Genomic DNA, 4,966 nt, shown 5'->3' on the forward strand with positions numbered 1-4,966 from the left:
TGTTTACAATGTTTAAAATAACTTTTTTAGAATAATATATTAAATATATTTAATGTTGAAAAGTTTGTATACAAACCATTTAGATTATATTTTAAATGGATCGTTGCTTATAAAATACTTGCTTAAAAAAACTACTAATTATAAATGTTAATTATTCATATATATATATATATATATATATATATATATATTAATATATGAATAATTAACATTTATAATTAATAGTTTTTTTTAAGCAAGTATTTTATAAGCAACGATCCATTTAATATATATATATATATATATATATATATATATATATATATATATATATATATATATCTTCATAATATAATTTTTAAAAGTAATCATAATTAATAAAAAACGTGTCATCTTAACGTAATGATTAAAAGCTAATTATTAAAGGGTAGTATTAAGTAGTGAGGGGTATGGATAAATGAGGCCTTTCAATTTTGTTATCTCACGTTTAAAAGGAACCATTTTTATTATGACTGATCGATATTTCTCTTAGACAAATTATACTAAACATGTAAAAAAGAAAGAAAATGGTTTTACATTGTAAATTTTCAAAATATTTTATTTTTCAAAATTTATAATAAGTTACAACCTAATATTTAATTATTAACATATGTAAATTTTTATAATAATTTCAAGTTCCCTTACGCACAGGAAATGGTTCCTATTGGACCACTTTTGATTTTTTTTTTTTTTTTTTCTTTTACGCTGCACCGCCTCAACTTACGACCTTCCACATTCTTCCTTCCACCGCTCCATCTCTTTCTTCCTTCCACAGAAAAGTCCTAACTCGATCCATTGGCTAACAGTCGAAGAAGACGATGATGTCGGAGAGTAAGCGTTGTTCGCCATTTTTTCTTTGGTCGCTGCTTCCCTCTTCTTTTCCCTTCTTCATCGAACCATTCAGTTTCCTGATTAACTTCTCCTCTACTGAAACCCTAATTTTTTTTGGTTGTTGATTTATGGTACAGATGCCAGAATATATGAATGATGGGGAGGAGTGAGGTTATGAGGGGAATCTGGAGGAGGTTTACCTGGAACGACCCAATTATGCATATACGAACATTAGAAGCTATATGAAATCGAGAAGGAGATATTGAAAGGAGAAGAAGCTATCGACTTCATTCGATCGATCTCTTCCGGTCATCCATCTTCTAATCGACATGCTTTTCAGTGATACATCTTTGGGTTGTGTGAAGAATTTCCATCGTTGACGGAAGGATCGATTGCGATGCTTTCTCTGGCGGATTCCCTGTTTCCATTCCCGACTCCCTCTTCTCGCCTCTTTGTTAACCACCGCTTTTGGTGGGATTCCGGCACCGTTTCAATCTGCCAATCGCCGCCGGTAACCATCTCTTTCTTCGCCGTTCTTTCAGGAAATCCTCTATTTTCTTCGAAACTTTTTGGTTACTAAAGATGATTTGCGTTGTGTGTATGTGTGTTCGACATTTTGTACGTATTAACCAATAATTGTGTAGAGGAAAATCCATATATCAAATACATACACTTCTAATATAGTTACAGAAAGAGAAACGTATATTACAGAAATAGAGTCTCTAGAATTTATAGCATTGAAAATTTTCTATGTCGTTGAAATCAGAAATTTTATTGTACACATGCATATATACAGGGACAGAAAAACCGATCTCTGATATAATTTGAATCTAGCAAGAAAAATTGATCAATATCACTGAACTTTTTCAGAAATTTTGGCATTTGGGAATTGGGCTCATTTAAGAGATATCTGAAGAAACCGATTGTAAGTTAATTGTTCTCTTTCAATTCATTACAGTTTAATAGAACAGGTCTCCAATTACACATGAAATTTAATTATGCCCTACCCAGTTGATATTGAGTTTTGAAGTTGAGTTTCACTATGTATCCCAACTGCTTGATGAAATGCTTGAACCAGATTCTGCTTGATGAAATGTTTGTCCCAATTGATATGCTTTTCATTGTAAATTGAAAGTTTTTGTGGTATTTTTGACAGCCTGTTCAGGGTTTGTGGAAGTTGATGATGACTACATTCAAGATGATTTCAACCTCTATGGGTGTGGGTTAAGCATTCAAGTTCCTTATTTTGATTTTGCACTTGATCTAATCTTAGATGCAGAATCTTTTGATGGTAAGTTGTATTATTTTTTCTGAATCTTGGATATTTTTTTACACTAAAACTACTAATCCATTCAATCTTTTTATAGAAGCAAATGTAATTGATATCGGGTAGTTGGACAATTTCCCCTATAGCGAAAAGCAGATGGTAAACCTTATGAAATGACCATTTTACCCCCCATTTTATTTGCTGATCAGTTCCAACTTGAATTAAAATGTGTGATAATACGTTTATGATTACCATTAAAATCTAAACAAAACACTGTTTGATAAAAAATAGTTAAAAAAACCAATTCGTTCTTTTGCTACATTTGTAAAACCAATAGAATGCTATAAGAGGCAAGAAAAACATATACTTTCCTTCTTTTTACCGAGATGTGTGGGATCACATCCGGAATCTGTTTTATCCAGGTGGCAAGCGACAGCTGTATGGCTACCTGGCAACGAAATGAGATTTGGATTTCTTCAATCAGCATTGTGAAGGTGTGTTGAATTTACTTTTCCATTTCCATTCTGGTTTTTTGAATCTGAAGATGGAATTTGTTGTTTAGGGTAGTCAAAGGTGAGGTCACAAATGCTAAGCGTAATTTTATTTCAATTTCTAGATCATTTTCTCCATGCTACGTTATGAATCTAGAATCTAAATAGCTTTTGTGTAATTTTATTTCAATTTCTGCTTATGATGTACATGCCTTTTACAAAAGCATGAATAACACAATATGTTGTTACATTGTTTTCAGGTTCCTGAACAGAAGATTGATTCGCATGTTGATCTTGCCATGGCCTACAAAGGTAGCACCCCAAAATTTAGATGTTTATTGTAGCTAAAAATCCCTTTTATTCGTTCTAGTTACACACTAGAATGACATTGATCTTGCACAAGAATGTCATTCACACATACAGAGATACTTCTAATCAAATATGTGACTTTTACTAATTTTAATTTTTATTTTCCTATGAGATATGTGATTATATCGCTTCGTGTGTAGGTCATTACTTCGAGATTGCAGGAGTTGGGCCAATTCTAAGCCGAGGGACCAAAGTTGACAAATCGTGAAACTGTGGTGGTGAGAATCTGAAGTGCAATTGGCAGATTATATATATCTATATCAGTTCAGGAATCAAACAAATGAACTGAAATTTAAGAATGGTAAGGTACATTCATAGTACAGACAACAATCAGTTGATCTGGATATATATTTAAATGGATTTAAGAGTTCCAACTTAACAAAATGTGTTAAGTAAATAAGTTAATATCTGGTTTATCCGTTCATTGAGTCAACGGATATATTTAGTAACATTTTAAGTGAAATTCCCTTTATGTATTTGGAGTCCATTACTCATCTCCAATAATTTTACTATTTTATATTTTATTGAAGCCATATCAAAGCACATTATATAGTTATTTCCTACTAATTGCATTATACAGGCGATTAGTTTCTAGAATTTGCTGCCCTCATTAGTGAAGCTTACGGATTTTTGGACAGGTATACCCTCCACCTTTCTCCTGTTTCTGTAAAGTTAAAGCCCCAAAAATACCCTTCCATGTCATTAAGATTGTTACAACTTTCAATTGCATTATACAGTGCCATAGATGGTCCAGATGTACTTGCTGAGGAACTTGATTTGGTTACAAAAATGAATCTTGCTGTTAAGGAAGAAAAATATTAAAACTTTAGTTTCAAGTAGGGATAGTATGTATAATCATTAGGAATATGTGATGAAGCACTACATAGAATCCTTTGAGAAGAAACCCAAAAGATACAAGGGTGATAAGAATGATCTTTTTTCAGATGGAATGTAACATCTGAATTAACTAAATAAACTGTGTTTTGTTCATTTTTTTGTTGTTGTTGCGTAACCAACCCCGCAACGCGGGGTTCCCTTTCCTAGTTAATTTTAAAAAACCACAAAATGCTTGGTATTCTCTTCAAAATCATCGTATATGTAGAAATTTATATCATATACAATTATTATTTTTATAACAAATAAACTTTAACAACCTTTAAACCCAATTTATAATAAGAGTTGGACATTAAATAATTTCGAGAAAACATGTTTTTTTTGTCTTCTATATAATTATTATTCTTTTGAAAAAAAATATCGATATAAAAGTAATTAAAAAGTATATTTGATGAGTTTCAAAACATTAAAATATTGTTGAACAAAACATGTGTACATAACCTAAATTTTAGATTGGTTACATCAACTCATACTAACTTTTTTCTTTATTTTTCTATTTCATCTGTACACCATGAAAATAGTCAAATTTCACGCCTCTAGCCTTTTCTAAATAAAACAATTAATTATAATATACTAATTTAATAAATTAAAAACTAATTAAAAATATATTTCAATAATAACATTAAATTACAAAACCAATATATAAAAAATTTATAGATCTTACCTGAACAATAAAATAAACTGGTAAAAATATTGATTTTGTATCATCCTCCAAAGTGTGTGATAGTTGTATAAGGCGATAATATGAATGGTATTTTATATAATGCTAAGTTAATAAACAATGTGAATATACAAGTCTATAATGCATATAATAAGAACCAACAAAAACAAGTAAAAAAATCGGTAAAACATTGATATTTCATAAATTGATAAGTACCCATGTTTGGTGTGATGGAAATCGAGCTTGAGTGCATAATAAATGTGATATAAAAGACTGAAATATGTAGTTTAGATAATGAAGGACGTAATTCAAAAAGAATCAAATCATTTTGAGTTAAAATGAGGAAGGCATTGAGTTTTCACAAAAGTCATTAAGTTTTCACAAAAATTTTGTAACGATCGAAAATTTGAGTATTTTGGTATACTCTATTCGGCA

General features: G+C 30.4%; 1 long non-coding RNA gene across 4 annotated transcripts; it reads left to right on the forward strand.

Moving 5' to 3' along the window:
* The first annotated feature begins 662 nt into the window (after positions 1-662).
* Positions 663-4,063, forward strand: LOC145127644 (uncharacterized). Of its 4 annotated transcripts, XR_013716457.1 has the most exons (10): positions 663-849; positions 987-1,360; positions 1,720-1,774; positions 2,006-2,140; positions 2,217-2,275; positions 2,539-2,610; positions 2,868-2,919; positions 3,117-3,277; positions 3,557-3,614; positions 3,714-4,063. It is a non-coding gene; the product is annotated as an uncharacterized LOC145127644 (long non-coding RNA). The 4 variants fall into 4 exon arrangements; XR_013716458.1 differs by having other exon boundaries at positions 663-877; positions 3,117-3,614; XR_013716455.1 differs by having other exon boundaries at positions 3,117-3,614.
* Positions 4,064-4,966: the final 903 nt, after the last annotated feature.

The sequence above is a fragment of the Lactuca virosa genome, chromosome 1 (genome assembly GCF_052849685.1).
Source record: "Lactuca virosa cultivar CGN04683 chromosome 1, Lactuca_virosa_CGN04683_v6, whole genome shotgun sequence".
Lineage (NCBI taxonomy): Eukaryota > Viridiplantae > Streptophyta > Magnoliopsida > Asterales > Asteraceae > Lactuca > Lactuca virosa.